Source organism: Ischnura elegans, chromosome 8, assembly GCF_921293095.1.
Source record: "Ischnura elegans chromosome 8, ioIscEleg1.1, whole genome shotgun sequence".
Classification (NCBI taxonomy): Eukaryota; Metazoa; Arthropoda; class Insecta; order Odonata; family Coenagrionidae; genus Ischnura; species Ischnura elegans.
In genome coordinates, this window is record NC_060253.1 from 103,141,626 (window position 1) to 103,160,633 (window position 19,008).

The 19,008-nt window shown below is 39.2% G+C and overlaps 1 protein-coding gene across 12 annotated transcripts in view; it reads left to right on the plus strand.

Moving 5' to 3' along the window:
• Nucleotides 1–19,008, plus strand: part of LOC124164576 (peripheral plasma membrane protein CASK) — a 209,581-nt gene that overhangs the window by 40,484 nt on the left and 150,089 nt on the right. The gene's annotated exons all lie outside the window — the stretch shown is intronic.

A 19,008-nucleotide genomic window follows, 5' to 3' on the forward strand; every position in this document is an offset into this window, starting at 1 on the left:
TTGAAATAGTTTCTTTTTAAGTGTCGTTATAGTTTTTTTTCTGATAATTATCTGAAATTTGGCGAACATATTGTAACGACAGGCGATTGTGTTCATTTCCAAAAACCTCTTTATTTTAATATAAGACACGGTTTAAGGCGTTACTTTGTGGAATTCCTTCATTATAGAATAAAATAAAATAACTTTGTTTTATTCCACTCTTTATTTTAAATTTACGACCCGGGTTTCAGCATCTAATGCATCAGGTGCACGATACCACTAGATGCTAATATCCGGTCGTGCTATTTAAAATAAAGTGTGGAAAAAAACAAAGCTGTTTTATTTTATTCTCTTTATTTTTTTCAAATTAACATTTTTTTGTCTCACTCCTTCAAGTTTGTTTCCCTTTTCCTTTTCTTATGAACAGTCCTCCTATTCTTCCATCAACAACTCCCTGGCAACATTAAATCACAGTATTTAATTTTCCAACGTAATGAAAGATATTTCTGCCGAGAACCGCTCCTCTTTCTTCGAGTTAAATACCCTAATGAAGCACCTTGAGCCTGGAGCGTGAGTTCATGAATGAGCGAGTAGGTTGGGACAAGATTCCCGTCGAATCGGGAAGGACGTCTGAGTGAAGTGCTGGGACCCCCACGCCGTGAGTTGTGTGATGTGACGAAGGCGATCAGGGGTCGTTCGGAGCAGCGCAGCGGCATGAGAACGTAGGTTAGGGCAGGAAGGGGCGGGGTGCTTAAAACTCACTCACTGTGACCGCCGGCCCTGGAATGGAGCCAATCGGAGGCGCATTGCCCAACCGGAAACGCTCTGGAGCCTCTGCCCACCCCCTTCCCCCATCCAATGCTACTTCCGCCTCTCGTATCCATCTCCTCTCCACAAGACTCAATGCATTCGTTTGCGACGACGTTACGGTCGATGATGACGTCGTGTGGTAAAACTCCTTTTTGTTTTAAGATTTTCGTTGCGGCATTTGTTGATTTAATTAATATACTTATTGGTATGCATTGGGTTGGATCGAAGTCAACTTTTCTGGAGAAATATCATTGAACAGCTTGGTAGAATGATACACAAAGATATCGTATCGTCTAATTATTTTACTATTCAAAACTCTACCGCACATATTTCATCTAGCTCGCATGTACCTGATGACTGATCTGACTGAGAGCAAATCGAAACACCTGTTATAGAATTTTGAACTTGAAATAAGTAGACAGTGCTATACTCTTTGTGTATCTTTTCTTTGGGTTTTATTATATATTTTCAAAATGCAAGACAACAATGGTTGGGATTCCAACGGTCTGTCCAAATAAAAACGTACGAATATTATTCAGTATCATGACGAAGTTTCCAGGGCCAATATGGAAACGTTGTCAATTGAAGGTTTATTCTATGGAGAAATTCACCCGAAAATGGTTCAAAGTATGTACTTTTAACAGTTTAACTCGTGATAAATGCATAAAAAATAGCAATATATAGAAATGGAGGTATACAATATCAGATTATAACAAAAACTCGTAAAATTTGTGTGTATCTCCTTAAAATAAAAGTCACAACAGCAAAACTCTAGTCAGAAGTTAGTTTCCTGGTATAGATATATCTCTGAGACCAAAGGTGGCGTAAGGATTTTTCTGGACAATCTGAATTGGGAAACCGATTTTCACTGTTTTTAAAGGAAAACAGAGGAAGTAATCGGTCATTACCAAATTTGATTCATTGGTGTCGTGAATACCGCATTTAAAAGAGGTCAAAAACAGTTTGCTCTTTACCAACGCAACTGCGGTTAGAACCTTCTCAAGCTGATGCGGCGTCTATGAAAATTTTAGTTGTCCAATTATGTTTTTATGCAGCGACTTCTAATTCCTAAGAGTAGGTGGTCAATGTAGCCCATACTCTTCCTATTTCCATGCTACGAAAAGGTTTCGTTGCTCAAAACATACCAAATACCATGTTTGCTTAGCTTTTGGTAGCATGTCGAGATCGCAGACGCACCCATGCGATTCCAATTTTGCCCTTTTTAAATGTATCCACCGGTGCCTGAACCGTCGAGAGCTGTCACGTGAAACATAGCCCAGGGCCTAAGAGTGAGGATTTAGCAGAGGAAGCGTAGCTAGCACCGCCTTCAATAAACTCGTGTACCCATGATATATATCACGTGACGAAGGAGGAAATATTTGGCGCATATAAAAATGAAATATAATATAACGAATTATTTCTAAATTTAGACTCTTGTGAAAGGTTACTCACCTTTCCTTGAAGGATATTTTTTCGCATGCAAATGCTCAGCAATGATACTTTAATTCGTCCATCGCACGCATTTCAAGTGACTCCCACGTTAATAATTGAGACGCTCGAGGTATGCTGGGACCGGCGACCACTACGATGACGTCAACCGCCCTCTACGTTTAACCTTTCTCTAAGCTTCGAGCTTTCTCGTTATCATGACGTCATGCTCTGTCGCCTTTTGATGGGACGCTGAGTGCGTGATCACCAATCCAATGTATCAACCTGTATGTATACTCGTCTTTTCATTAAACATTTTTTCTTATGTTGGGCGAACTAGATAAGTAATAAAATATCTATTTTTTTCTTTTTTCTCATCAGTTCCATCATAAAAAATTACGTGAGCTTTATGAAACATTATTAATTATCATTAACATCGGTCAATACTCTCAAGGTTGCTTTGGCAGAACTCTGAGCTCTCCCATTTGGTAGTCTTGCCATATTTAAATATATATCATTGTATTATTTCTTATGTATCTCACAGACGAGGTTTTACTCTTAATGCTGCAAGTATTGCGAAAAAATTATAAGCAAATATTAGGACAAATCTTCAGTAGGTAAAAAGAAATGTTACCATGCTGGTACATACTTTGTTAGTTCTGCATTAATTCATCTACGTAAGTAAAACTTCACGATTTGCCCTTAACAGTCATCTTCGTTTCTTCATTGATCCTTCCACTTGGATTTACGGAAATTTCTTTACATTTTTCTACCTTATTTTTAAGGTTCGTTTCTGGCGTAAAAGTTTTCGCATAAGTTTATTTCCGAGCAGTATGAGCGAGTACAAGAAAAATCTTGTATCGTATCATTTCCCAATTCATAGCAAAAACAGTGTATTTGGAAGAAGTTTCATCACAACTACCTTCAGTTATTTTTATGAGTCATTCATAGCCATATTTCGGCAGCATTAAAATTCCGGAGCGGAATTCTCAATGCCGGGATGTTGATGCCTTTTCTGACTCCTGTTCAGTTCCGCGAATAAGATCTCATCCGAGTTGCGTTATCCAGGAATCTGAGGGGATTGATGTGAATAAGGAAAGCGAGACTTTCAGAATTCCTGAATGCACGGCTCAGAGCGCGTTCATAATAGTTCCATGCCTGCATTAAAGAAACTTTGGATTCATAGCCAGTATAGCGGGGATATTTTTGAAATGAGAAAAGTTGAGAAGAGGCGTTATTTTGCGTTGCCTAGAGCTCATCGTGTATATATATCGTGAGATCGAATTTTTAGCCCTGGAAAATGAAATTTGGGGCTTTAGACGGAATGAAAAAAAAAAGGTGATTCGTAAGATAAATTGCTATTGCCGAGTAGGTGGCGCTGAGCAAATGTAAGAAGCATAATGATCAACGAAGATATCATATTTCCCAAAAATTTTATTATAACAGCATACTACACGAGTTTCAATTGTTACACAATTATCATCAGATACTAGTTTGCCCGTTATTATTCTTGACAGACGCAACGAAATAAATCTTCTGGAGAAAAGAACATGTTTCGGTGAAAAATAGAAAAATATAGATATTATTATATAAACCTCTGCGTAAATCTTTGCTTTGCGTTTGCATATGGCATGGTGTTTCGAACATATTCACAGAATGAAATGTTTTGATGCAAATCATTTTCATGGATTGATGAAATCATAATTGGTATAAGACTGACACATCAGTCTAGTTAAAAAGCAATGTTTTCGAAACTAAAAGGAAAATTTTTCTTCTCTTTTTTAATAGATTCACATTTTCTTATTTTTCCCGAATTAATCTCCAATTATTTTAAATATTTCAAATTAATTTTCAATTCAAAGATAATTTACTTTCCAAAGAAAGTATTTAACGGAAGAGTCATACAATCGGTTATATCTTTTCATTTGAAATATTTTGATGGGATGCCTTCGAGAAGTTTCCCCTGTGTCAAAAATTATCCAAGCAGAGGATCATGATCTGCCTCTATTTTTCCTATTAATGTTAAATCTCTCGAAATTTAAGAGGTAGCTAAAATCTGGCCTAACTGAATAGCCCTCTTACATCCTGTGCTGTGTTGGAATGATAGCTTTACGTTAGAGGCGGAAAAATTCTTAAGAATGTGGACTTCAACGTCTGCCAGAAAAAAGTGCTACGTTTTCAATTCTCCGGGTCGACCGATTTTTTCTTTGCTGACGTCGGTAAAGATGTTTTTATTTCTGCCTGCCTAATATTCCTGCGTAGCCTAAGATCCTGCAGTTCGCTTTTTACCGTGAGTAGCCTGTGTTTATGAGTACAGCGGATAATAAGTGAATTTTTAAAAAATAGGTGGACTTTTTGACGCTTGCTGAACATTTTTTGAGTGAATTAGGAAATGCACCGGTCCCATTTTCGCAAAAACATTATTCCTTTGAACTCTCCAGTTTTTTATCCGTGATAGCCGCCAGTTTATTCACGTATTGCAAATAATTACATTGGGAGCGTCATTGAACAACATCGCTTTACTGGCGTGTCATACCTGCCAAAATTCCAGAAATATTTCATTCCTATTTTCTTTAAGTCGCCGTGATATTGTGCCGAATTATTTTAGGGATTTCGGTGGTTCCGGCCGCTAATTTTCGCATATCCATTGGAAAATCCATTTGCGGAATTCCTCTCGGTTTGAAGCGAATAAGGCAATTACCTGTATTTTAGTTTAAAAATGAGTGAAATCATAAACGAAAATTATCAAAATCGAGGTCAGTATAGAATTTAACTGGCAACATATATCTCTCTTACGAAATAAATGTGATTATATCCTTCGCAGTATCCTCCCATTAACATAAATCCTTAATTTTATCCTTTGGTATTAAATAACATAATTGTAAATTTAGTCACTGAATCCCGTATCTGTTGCCTGATTTAGATTCGGGAGAGTCCAATTTCTGTGGATTTCCCTTGAGACGTACCACCACTACCCCTCCGCTTTTTTATTTTTTCTGGAAGATTCTCGAAAGTTAGTTTCTCCCTCCTACGCAGTTTCCAACTCTCGGCGCGGTGATTCTTAAGTCCCAGTCGTTTTCGCAGCGCGCGCCGACGTTCATCTACTATTAAGTTCGACGCGACTCGAACTATTTCACATGCAGCAGCTCCATCGGCGTCTCCTTCTCTCTACTTGTGGGCCCCCTCTGGAAGCAGCAGCGCCCCAAGACACGAGTCTAGGCGGGAGACTTCTCTCCGGAACATTCGAGAATCGAGAGCGCGGGTGGTTGTGGGAGGGCGGGAAAGTTTTGATCGAATGCTCCCCCTTCCGGCGCCATTTGCTCCCTCCTCCGCGGTCCCATTCGATTGCAGTTGGCGCGCCCCGCTGTTGGAAATGACGGTTCACTCTATCTCCATCGAAAATTTTGAATCACTAGTTCATCTTTGATGACAAAAGTAGATCATTCCGATTTGCCCATAGAACGCATGATGAAGCTGATGGAGCCGAATGAAGATATTATTCTATCCCTCTCTCACTTACTGCTTCAATTCTGAGGTTGTTGAAAATGGGATGGTAGAGCTCACCCGATAATAAAGCTACTAGTGAGGGAACGTCTAACATTTAGGATATCTTTTAGGATACCTACCCCTTTTCTATGGGTTACCCTCAAATTCAGAAGAATTTTTATTGCATATTTTATCTTTATTTTATATCTTATGTGTAGAATTTTTTTAACAAGAGGTGTGCAAAGCTTCCACACCTTAAACCATTCGGTTTTACAGAAGGCTAACATTTTCCTGAATTTCGAAATCATAGGAAAAACCTGCGAGGGTTTATTTCACCTTATAGTTTAGATGTGACTCGATAACGGGAAAATTATTTTACTTCTTTGGGTTAATGCGGTAAAAGAAGTCCTTTCACTATTGAGAAAGGAATAATATCTCGGTAAATATAATACGGCTCCATTTTATCCATTTCATAATTTCACAAAAATTTTAAATTTAACTCAAATAGGTAGGCCGCATGAAAATACTAACATGCTGACGTAAGCAGCTCTCGGGTTTTCATCCGGGTTAGATCCGCCATCTCCATTCATGCCGACGATCCAATGGATAATTTGTTCATCAAAGGTCCTGATGACGAGTTCAGCTGAATATGTCAGCCAGTCGCCGAGAGAAAGATAAGTCTTTCACTAACATGTTGCTTCCGCTTTATCACTCCGAAAAACTTCTAAATTTTCACCCAAAGCTCATCAATTATTGGCAATGGTTTTCAATGGTACTTTTAACATACGGAAAAGTCGCTGGTGAATTAATGATATTCGTTTGAAGAGAAGGGATTCTGTGGCCTCAATGCAGGTTCCACTCACTAGGCCACCGCATCCGCCGCTGGGAAATGCAGGTCACCGAAAAAAAATAACCACAAATGCATTTCCCTCGATTGTTGGCGGTGACCAAAGTTCCGGAAAATTATCGCGCTCGTTTATAGTTCGCTGGAGTTGAAAAGAGTAAAAAAAAACAAAGTTCCCTAGAATGCAAAGTTCTTCCGATCGATTGCCCTGCATCGTGAAATATTGCGGTGGCCGGCGCGACATGAGGACACGTCCGATAGCGACGAATGTCCTCCGAGTACTTCTGCCCGCGCGAAACCCTTCCGTTTCCACATTATTTGTCCGAACGCTTATAACTTTATATCCAGGTCTATTTTTTCCTCTCCCTGCATTCCCTCAAGTCCCCAGTCCTACTCCTTAAGTTCCGACCGAATTTCTCGTGGCTCGTAAATCTCTCGCGCTCCAGACGGGAAGTCCCCGAAGCAAAGGAGGATGTGTTAGACCGCCGACCGAAGACGAATCAGCCGGTGGATTCCACTCACGTTTGCGGATAAGAAAAGAAATGAAGGGGTTTTTGTTTAAGACTTTTTCTTGTGCGTCTTTTCTTTTGTCCCGCTACTGGGACGAAGAGCTAGTTGTTTTGTCTGTTCTATTTTGGGGGATTTGTTTTGATTTACGAGGATAGAATGTTTTCCCAAGGTTCCATAAATGTAAAATAATCCAGTACTTTTTTGTCCCTGTCACTTTGATATGCACGAGCAAAATTTATGGGGACATATTTAATTTGTAGGGTTTCAATAATTTAGTTTGTGAGGTTTTAATAAAAAGTGCCATCCAGCTTTGTGTGTGACATATTTGTTTTTATTAAAAATTTGAAAATGAGAATTACTATATTTAATATTGTTATTTAATTTACTCCATTAAACATTGCTAGGTATTGTCAAGGAAAATTGATATGTGGGCACTTTTTTGTTGGACCGCTTTGATAAACAAGGATCAAACTTCGGAGATTCTTTTACTTATTGGTGAATTAGTGCCATTCATGTTTTCAGTCGTTATTATGATTTTTTATATTTTTAAGGAATTTTTAAAATACGGTTTATATTTTTGTTACTTTTTGGCTTTATTGTGCGTAGTAGAATAAATTATGCAAATTTCAAGTTGTGAAGATTGGTTCAGTTAACTGAGACCTAATCCACCGCTTTTGTAAATTTATTTATAATATTTGAATATCTATTCATACTGTGGCACTCTTTTTTGATCTTATCGAATTGTACAGAAATATTGTTTAAAATTTATTTTATAAAAAGCTCCATCCAGTGTTGGGTGTGATAAATTTTTTTACTAATTTTTTTACGGCTAGGTAAATTTTAAACTAAAAGAATATAATTCTCCTTTTATAGCAGTGATAAATTGTATTTTAATTGTTTCACGCTATGGAAAAAATGAAATGGATAATTTTTTTACATCTATTTTTGGTTAATTATCAAATTAATAACAGTGCAACTCTTATACATCTATTTTTAATCTCCTCAAAAGTTTCACTTATCTCTACCATAGGACATATATTTTCTGCTACTTATCCGTTGATGGTGAGGTTAAACATGCTCCTAACAACGATAGAGGGATCACGATAGTTTTATGGTATTATAAAGTCAACTGTGCATCTAATTAGAACCGATATATGAATACAACGATAGCGTGTTCGGCAGGGAATCTTTTTTTTTGGGGGGGAAGGGGGATATTCATTCACCGGTTTGGAATCGAATCCTGAATCTCTGAGCGTTGTTTGAAGTAACAATTTATTTCGCGGAGAGAAAATAGTTCCTCTTTCGCCAGGGTTTTATGTGATGAGTGTACATATTACTCGAATGGCGGCGTTGCTGTGGTTCAAGTTTTTCTCGCTAATGAGGTCACGGAACTCGGGATGCCGCAGTGTATGTACACACTGCCCCCCCTCACATTTTTTTCCAGTTTGCCACACCCTTTCCATTCCAATTCTTTTCCCCTCCGTTCCATTGTTTCGCTGGCACAAGGACAATCGCAATGCCGAGGGATTGAAATTCTTGCGCGCGACGGCCATCGAGTCCGGTGGCTGTTTTCGCCTCGCCATCGCTGCAACGGTACATATTATCGAGTGGAATGGCTGGGATGATCGAGAAGAATTTTAAGCACTCTTGGCGCGCTTCGTGAGCCCTGTGATACGTTTTCAACTGGCACGCGGAGGAACCCCGAATTTCGCGTCTCTTTCTTTCATCCTTTCGTACTGTGCTTCGATCTGGACAATGCGGCTGATCGCGTGGCGAGTAGTCTTGAAAAGTTACGTTTCTGAAACTCAGACGGAATATCTTTGGTCAACCATGCGTCACCCGCCGCCATTTCTATAAATTGAATCCATAAAGTAGTAAAATTCTAGTTCTTAAATTAAATTGTAAATTTAATTTTAATCTAAGTTTTTAAAAATATTGTTATAAATTAAATATATTTTCTAATGTTACAGTAACTTGAATTATCTAGATAGTTAATGGTGAAAATAGAATATTAACAGTTTTGAGTAGGTTATCGTCTTTTTTGGTATTCCATCGTACCTGTTTTTGTTATTCTGTACCCAAGTGTATCTGTACTTAAAATTCTTGTCCAATATAATGCATTATCATTCTCGCTATTATATTCTTCACTAATATCTATTATTCTTAACCCAAAAAGAGCTAAGTACTATATTTCTTGTCATTTGTATACATGCATTGAAATTTAAATTCCTGTTTTCTACCGATGGCGTTCTGAATCATCTAGTATTTCTTGTTTAATTTTAAGTCATTCAAGTGATGAAATTCAAAAATGAAGGTAGGACAATGTGTTATAAACTTTCAACTTAAATGCCTATGTATAATTATGCGGCACAAAGCAGTCTTTAAACCGACTCACGTTGTTCTAATAGGCTAGGAAATTTTACTTAAAAAATTCGAGTATTTCTCCCGCCTTCATGCTTTTAGTCTTTAAAAATATCTTTTTTATCTTCCTTCGAATGGGTATGGCGGAAAATTTTCAAGCCCGGCGAATCCTACTTTCATTTCTCCAAATAAATTCAATTTGGGCCACGTTTAACGAGATGACAGTATTTGATTAGTTGGCGAGTTGCTCCATTTTTTTTACCGACTATTTTATTCGCCGTACGATGGCGGTAATTGGGACCCATTCTTCGGTTTAATAATGAGAGTGCACGTGGCCTGAGTTACAAGGAGATCCTCCCGCCTGGAGATTTTCTATGCGCCATTACAAACACCATTGTGGAGAGGGCGCCTGGAAAGTTCTCGTCGGAGCTCTTCCCTCTCTTCATTAATCAAGCTGTTTTCGTAAAATTGATTGCCTTACGGCGTGACTCCGCGGAGAGCTTGGGATATTCTATATTATATTCATTGAGTCAATTAAAAGTTCGAATCTGGAGTGCACCTCTGACAACATTCCTCCCTCGCCTCAACATTAACGCTGCTGCGGTAGTTGGTGTATGACCAAGAAGATCTTTCCCTGCGTACCATCCCACATTGGGGAATATGTTGTCAAACAGACACTCAATTAGCTTTCAATCAGCATTTTTTGAACGTCTTTCAAGGACTTAAAATGAACGATCAAATTATCCTCACAGGTACAGCGGAGGATAGTTATTGGGATATTTGGAGTTTAAAGAACGTTCAGCGTTTATTAAAAGCGCCTGAATGGTTTTTGAATGAATAAAATAAGAACCAAATAGGAGTGCGAAAGGAATGTCTTATGAATTTTTAATGAGATCACACTTTACACTTCTTTGCACAATGCTCTTCATAATTTTACCGGTTTCTTATTTTTATGAATAATAATATACTCTTCTCGAATGTTGCATTAGGTATTCCAATAATATGGAACTAGTGTTGTCACTTGACGTTTCATATACGCCTGACTTAAAGAATTTCTTCAAGTATTTATCCAGGGAGTATTTGTTCAATCATAATCTATGGGTTGGAAACAAATGGATGGTTTTCTTTGGGGTTTAATTTAGAGATGGCCGGATCGGATACCTCGGATCCAAATATCCGCAGATATTGCCCTTCATCGGATACATCGGATCCAAAGTCGCGGAAGACATCGGATCTGGATCCGAAATTTTAAATAATAGCTTCAGTGAATGCAACTCCCCATAAGGGTGGAAAGAGTTCCGATTCTCTCTTCGAATGCGCCGTCGCATGCGATTCTTGTCCTACTCATGAACCGTTTTGTTTGAAAGCTCTCGCAGAGGTTACTTAGGAGAATATCAGCCGTGGAAAATAAAAAAAGGCAAAATACGACTGGCACATAGTGTGACTCTTCCCAAGAGATTGAATAATCATCGGGGGAATCTCAGCGTCAGGAATTTGAAAATGCATTTGGATCCAAGAATATCCGATCCAAAAGATCCGGCTCCGAAAATCAAGGATCCGATCCGAATCCGGATTCGAAAAAAAATCCTGGATCCGTCCATCCCTAGTTTAAATTAATATTTCACCCATAAACATTAAATGAACTGTCTATGTTTGTCTGCTCAAGATTATTCGGTTAGGGACCACTTACGATTGAATGCATGAATATCCTCTGAATGGTGTATCACCACTGGGACCCAAAAACTGTAAATGAACCATGGTTCTCACACTGCACGCTAACGTAGAAGTGACATCCCATTTGCTGTTCGTTCAAAATTAAACGCGACCCGCGTGGAGGGATTATTACTTCGTATAAGGTGCATCGTTGAGTATTCTGTCGCCCGCCTCCTCCTGGTTGGTCGGCGGCAAGATACGACACTCTCCCAAATGAGATTCTCTTCACCACCTAAGCTGTAATATTTCAAGGCCCCAGTAATGTGTAGAGTACAAAATTATCAGGTGAAAAGAGCATTAATCTCACTAAGAGATTGTTTCAAATCAACAATCCACGCATTCGAATTGTGCATATTATTTTGATTAAATGAACTGGTTACACGAAGTTTTTTTTTACTTTCGCTGGTTAATGACTTTTAGTGCATAATATAGGCGTAATTCACTGTGTTCCTGGCTGTGAACAATTCATACTATTTTTACGAGATATAATGTTTACTCTCAGCATGATCGTAATATAATATAGATAAATATTTACATTGCATAATTTACCGAAAGTTATGAGGTGCTAATGTAATTATTTGCAAAATACCGAAATGGTGGTGTATAGTATCAGATGGCAAAAGCCTTTCGTAAAACTTTATATATGTATTGCAATTGGCACGAGAGCCAACTTCTGGATAGAATTAAGCCTCTTGAGTTATAAATTCGTACTAACGGTAGTGTGAGGATATTTACTGATCGTTTATCCCATATGCTCGGGGATACAGTTGACCCCATGATTCTCCGACTCAGCATTGCACATGTGAGTTGAAAAAGTACTCTCTACGTCTCTAACTCTAAAAGTATCTTACGAGGAGGATAGTGAAGCAGCCACTTCCTGGCAGATTTAGAAGTATCTATTATATCTCGCGGGAACGCTGCGAATAAGGCATTAATCTGCGCATTTAACTTGGTTCTGACGTCGAGCTGCCGTTGGTGAATAGTGATTTTAGTGAAACAGTTTTTAAATTATTAGTTTCTCTTTTCCTCTGCAGCTGATATTAAACCTGCGTATTACTTTTAGACTGAATGGAAAATCTCAGATAACGTCTGATATTGATAGAGATATAACCCGCGGAACTTTAGTACACGTCGAAATAAATTGCTGAAAAGCGTGGTATCCTTTATTTCTGTTGAATTCATAACTCTGTTGGGTAATTCATATCTTGTCGAGTAGTACAATGGGCTCCTTTACCTTTTTTTTATTATTTTAGATTTTTAAGGAGTTTAAAAATTAAATTACTCGTATTTTTCTGTTTGTCGAATCATCGCCAACTATTAGCGGCGAAACATCATCGGGCTTACCCCTTTCGCTGAAAAAGTTAATGACGTCACTGAGTCTTGCAGAGTGACTCACCGCTTCTCCACTTTTAATCGGTCACGTGGTTCGTTATCATGGATGCTTTAATGAGCAATTGTTTCCTTTAAAGGTTGTGTCTCTCTGAACAAAAATTAATGAACCAGAACTTTAATGACGTCACTTACTCGTGAAAAGTGGGCGGAAACTCTTGCATTTTTTTTTCATTTTCCAGTTATGAGAAAGTGGCTGAATGAGGAAGATTTATCTCTGCCTTCCATCCACCGAATTATCTTATTAAGTTGCGTTTTCGGGTTTGAAAGAACGGCCCCATTACATTCATTCCTCACTCGAAGCTGGAGTTGATGACAAAAGAAAATTCACCTGGCCTGGAGGATTTTTCCTCGTTTTTCCGGCATTTCCGATTCATTTTCCCGGATTCTCGCGAGAGAGAGAGCTCTTTTTTTACTCCCTCTTTCCACCCTCGGGTCCTGTCTAGATGTATTTTATTTTTTTCGGAGGCATTTTAAATTACTTCCCGCCGTGCATCGCGAGGGAGTTAAGCCCGCCTGCCCCTCCGGCTGTCTTGCCACGAGAAGGGATTACGACGACGCCCTCCACTTCTCCTTCCTCTCGTAAGATATCTCTCTCCCCGTCTTTCATGCTCTTCTTCTCCTTACCCTAATTCCTTCCACTGCCCTAATTACCACGCCTCCCCCTTAAAGGTGAAGCCAACGATGACTTTCCCAGAAGCAGCAGCAACAACCTCTGCGGTGCGGAGAGAAGTAATGATTTTTCCCTCTTCGCCACATGATTATTTGACGCGGTTTTAATTATGGCTGCGTTACCACCTCTTTGATCTCTGTTGCAACTCCTTAAAATTTTACTTTTCCACACTTTTTTTACGTCGTGCGTTCAATTGTTGTCTGTAGTTGTATCGTTAGTTATTGTGGGCGCGTCGAATGCTGAGGTTTCTGAATAGATTACCGAAATAAATATTCACCTGCACAATAACTTTCCAATATTTACATTTATTACTAATTTAATTGTAAAGTAGAGAATGGTTTACATGTTATCCACTCGTTTTCTCTATGGGTATCCAGAGTTTTGAAACCTTAACCATGAAATCGTCATTAACGGGAGATAAAAGAAGAGAGAAAATTATTTCTATTATTGTGCTGTAGACTTAAACTGCGTATTTTTTTATTCGCAAGATCAATGTGTTTTTTAAAAGGATGAAATGCGAGTAAGTTCATCGGCATTATCACCTAAAATTCATTCCAGCCCTCCAGTGACTACCATTCCGTTGCGTGCATTGCGATAATTGTCCCACTCCAATTAGGAGATGAAACACTGTAAGAGGGATGTAGTATTCACTACAGTGGTTAGCAACTTTCTAAGGGGTGATTGTTGCCCTTATCGATGAAAAATTCATGATTGAAGCGCAATCAGCTTGTAATGTACGACGGGACCCGCGATTGTGTAATGAGGAAAGTTAAACTTGACTAAACTATAGGAAAAGATATTTTGAGTTATTATTGCCTTTGGTTTTATAATTTCATATTGATTCTATGAAGGATTGCTCAACTATAAAACTTGCCGTGTTTCCTTCGTTTGCAGATTAATAACTAAGATTTTTATTCGAACAATCCTTCATTACCTTATTCTTAGGAGTAAGAATGGGATACAATTAACTTGTAGATGCGTGAACTTTTGTTTTATGTACTTTCCTTTGGTTTATTGTGGTCTCGTTAGACACGATCATGGACTCCGTCACACGTTATCATTAGTGACACCTTTTGACCCGAAGTGCTGAAGTTCTGCTGAGAATACTTCATTCGCCTGGTCCAAATTTATCCCATTATCTATCCAACCCATGCCAAATACTTTACCTAGTCCATGAAGGAAGATATATCTCCATGTATTGATTGTTGCAAATGGTAATCACTTACTTAACCGGAGCGTCAGTGAATCGTCTTGAAAGTCCATGTCCATTCGAACTATTTCTTTCGGAGTGGAATTAAAGCAATTTGGGAATACGGACCTTTTATGAGGTAAAAGATCCTAGTAGCCGAAAAAATAAACCAAACACCAACTCTCCATCGTATCCCGCCGTCAATACTATGATTGCTTTTTCATCGATTGCGGATATCAAATGATTCGATTATATTAATGTGTCTATAAATTTTGTACTGTAATTTCATCGTCATTGATGTCATTTTTTAGTAAATTTTTCGCAGGAAAATTAGGAAAATTTGGGTAACAGAAGTAAATTTATTTTAAAATTAATATAAAAAAATTCCTGAAATGCAATGCCATTAGTCTTTCGGATGCGGATGGATTTGGATTTTCTATTTTTTAAGGATTTATTCTCGTTTTTTTACCGAACTAAGTTTGAACCTGTCCTATTTAAATATTAATATTAACCGCAGGGGTTGAAAGTCTTCACTTTGAAAGAGAAAAAAAAGCGGGAAAAATGCACGTTTAACGTGATATCACCGGCTTAGAGCGCGAAGTTTATCTCGCGGGCAACGTGATGTATCATCCTGTCATGAGCCTTGGGATCACGTGAATTTCCCTGCCTCTCTGTTAATCATAGCTCATCCATCCTTATACTCAGTGGCTCTTAATACCATCCTTATTCCCATGGCTAATCTGTATGGGTAGGTAGTCTATATTCACAGGTCTATCTTGGCGTTTAGATGGAATTTACACGCTAGACGTTTGGGTAAAGGTTAGAAAATTGACCTCATTTTTCGTGTGATCTCCGTCTATTACGCCATGTAATCAACGTTTTGGCCTTCTACTGAATAAAAGCCGAGATATGATTTTCTTAGCGTAAGATCGCACACTATACAGCTGGAAATCACTGTTTCTTCTAACTTTGGACGAATTTTTTGTTTCCTTTCTGAATTTTTATGTGGATATGAAACCTGTTCAAGGTTTTATTCAAGTTTTGAAAGAAAATTAGACATAGGAACCGGTAATGATGGAAGAGATGCTTCAAAAACACTTCATTGCTGAGTATAAATTAAATCATTCATGCGGAATTGCATTTGGTCATCAGGGGTTTACATGACGCGCTTATTTCAGTGGGCCCATGTTTTCAAAGGCAATCGACTGTCTCAATTTACTGATTATGTGATGTACCTTGCGTAATTTAATTCCTGCTTACGAATTCAATTCCATCCTTTTCATAGCCTGAGTATTAAGGCTGTAATTATGGTGGTACCTGACTCAAACCTTGATGAACCTCGTGAAACATTTAGCTCAGAATTACGAGATTACCGTTGGCACGATATTCCATGCTAAAAGCGTCTGATGGCTCTAGGGTAGGTGATACCGCCGTGTATTTATTAGATTGTAAAAAACGATAATCAGATCGCGAAAGGCTGATTTTCGGTCCGTTTAATTATGCATGTGTTGTCGCTCCGCCATTGACTCTTTCCCGTTGCGTTTCGTATGATAAGCGCCGCATTTTGCTTTTCACTTCGATTCGCGCCGAGTATTGCATTCGTAATGAGTTTCATTCGTACGTTTCCAGCATCCCTGTTTCGTTTTTGGTTGTCCCTCCTCGAACGCTGGTCAATGGATTCGATTTACCAGCGCGATGATGAAGCATTCAGAAAAAATATGGGGTCCGGTCATGCATGCAGCGCAACAGTGGCTCTTGTTGATTCGCTGGTTCACTCATGTGAATCAAAAGCGGTTTGCTTTTGGGTTATCAACCAACTGTGGAGATATTATGCTGATAGCGCGCTTCAGTCTAACTTCGATTAAAGCTGAAATGAATTGCTCCAGGCTCAAATTTGTAAAAAATTCATTGTAATAATTAAATTACAGCTTTAAAAAATTACTTTAATATTTTTCTCGTTCGGTTTCATGGAAGACTCCTCACCAGGCCAAGTGATTGGGACACTTCCGAATAACTTTTTCGAATAATTATAAATTATTTTAAAAGTTTTTTTATTATAAATAGCGTCCTCGCTCGAGGCAGGAACAAGTCTTCACCTGCCATGCCAAAGATCGCGGATTCGAGTCCCGCCATGAAAGGTTCCCCATAGCTAGGGCGTCGATGTGTCTCATCTATTGTTATTTGCTGAAAATCCTGAGGTAAAGACCTCTTTGTGCTGTTTTCGGGGATAGTTTAGATAAATAGCTACATGAAATAAATAAACCGATGGTGCACAATTAATTTTTTTTATTTTATAATATTGGTCTTTCTTTGTGACAATTTCTGTTTCTTAAAATCATTTTGAGAGCACAAAGAGGCAGTGCGAGCTAGTTACCTGTGAGAAGATTCTTAACATTTTGCTGACAGAAGGATGAAGCCAGGAGCGAATTTTATAAGCGAATGAGATTTTATTTTACATACTTCATGGTACGTAAATTATATTTAACTTTAGCTTTATTAATCGGAATATGCCTCAGCAAATCTGTAATCACTCAAAAAATGCCTTAATTTAAAAACGCTACACAAGCGAAATGCTGGGATCACTGACGGCGGTATAAATGTTGTATGGAAGACATTTTTCTTTTAGTTTTTACCGCAAATCTATTTTTTTGGGAATAATTAGCATTTACATGACAGCTGTATACTTAAACATAAACTGTGAATTTGAAATAAATATTTTTTGTTTTCCAAAATTAATATTCTACTATCATTTTTTCGCAAAAAAAAGTTCCATCTCTTCGAAGCTGCAGGTTTTACATGATATATCTCACTATTGGGACGGCTTTCTTTTCTTTTTATGGTAAAATACCCTTTTGAACTGCTGTAAGGTTTTAGACGGGGACGTTCAAAGGTTACGACATTTTGTGAGACCCCGTTGACGTAAAAAAAACATAGCGCTTTCCATAATGCCGTGACGGGCCTTGCGATTTCTCGCGGCGCGTAGCCCTCTCGTCAATAGCTGACCCCCCCTTTTGTTTGCGCAAGGCAAGCGGCGATGTGGGTATCCATCGTGCCGGCCACCGGGCTATGCGGGCCTCTCACGCGTTAGTCGGTTGGCCGGCGACGATCAACAGTATCCGTGTCTGTTGCTATTTGCACTCCCAGCACGCCCTATTCCGCCCCTCAGGGTTCCAAGCCATATTTCCGGAAGGTCGTCGGCGCTTGTGCCAGCGGGCGCTTATGAGTGGTTGGCGGGGTCAATGTACACCATTTTGCCTGCCGAATCTCCTGGGTTATCATCCCTCAAAACATGATTCTCTCTCCTCGTCCATGGCCTCTTTTGTACGTAAATAATAGTACCTACTGCCCACTGTAGAGACAAAGTGGGTACGTGAGATATTACCGCTCACTTTCGGACCTGTAAGTCATTTTGGTATAGCTTGCGGTACCTTCTTGTATATTGGCTCTTCGTTTCCTCGGTATACAAGCTAAGTACATAAGTAAGTACGTAAATGGTGCTGCTAATTATGAAACTATCGAATATGTAATGTTAGTATTACCACTCGCTTTCGGCTCAATAATGCTGCTTGGTACGATATATATTAATTATTAGAAGCTCGTACACGTGGCCTTCGTTTCTTTATAAAAGATGCTACTGCAAAATATGACTGACATTTACTTGAACACGCGTGAACTCATAAATATGTGGAAACGGTAATCGGTCGGAGAAGTTTTGCTTGGTTTAGAAATTCACATTCACCTTTCTTAGAGATCGTTGATATAAAGGTATCAAATCGGTAGTAGATGAGAAATGTGTGAGGTGAGCTCTACCCTCACCTATCCAAACTAACCTTTCGGCTTGAATAACCGAGTGAATAGGGTTCCTTTTCTTTTCGTGTGATCGAGAAATCCTCATTCTTTTTCGGAGAGATCGTTGAGATGAAGACATCAGTATCATTGGGAGGGGGGGGGATAAATTCGTCACCGTAGGTGTGGCACCCCTGCATTGTGGACCTTCGTGCCAGCTTCACCGTCATCATCATCAACGTTCGCACACACATCGTCGTGGCTCTCTCCTTCCTTTCTCACTGGTGACATCCACGGTCATCCACCGATCCATATCACACTGTACCCTTTCTCTTCCCTCCTGTGCCCTCAGGGGGGCTCGCTCCGAATTGTGATTTCTCAGCGGAGGGGGGACCCCCGATGGATGGACACCATCCCTCAGGTGAAGGATTGGTGCGATGGCAGAAAATCAATCCATCTTGTGCCCCGTCATTCTTCTTCAGCGGGATGATGATGATAAAAAAAAGGGGAAGGAGTTTTTTTCCTCCTTCTTCTTCTTCTCCTTATGCCTATCTCCCCGAACCAGGAGTGCGCCTTTCCTCTTACTGCATTGCGGGCCCTCGGCGATTTTTAACTCTCTCTCCATCTCGCTATTTCCCGGCCAGTGAAGAGACCTCGTCCTCTCCTCGTTAAAAAAACGAGGAATCGGAATATTCATCCGCATCCGCGTTCGAGTGTCTATCCACCAAACGCACCAACAATCTCGCGCCCTTGGCCACTCCACAAGCGTTTTGCTTCGCGTTATAGGAATTGCAGTGTTCCGCGGTTGGACTTTCCTTGAGTAGGCTTTCGTCGTGTGGT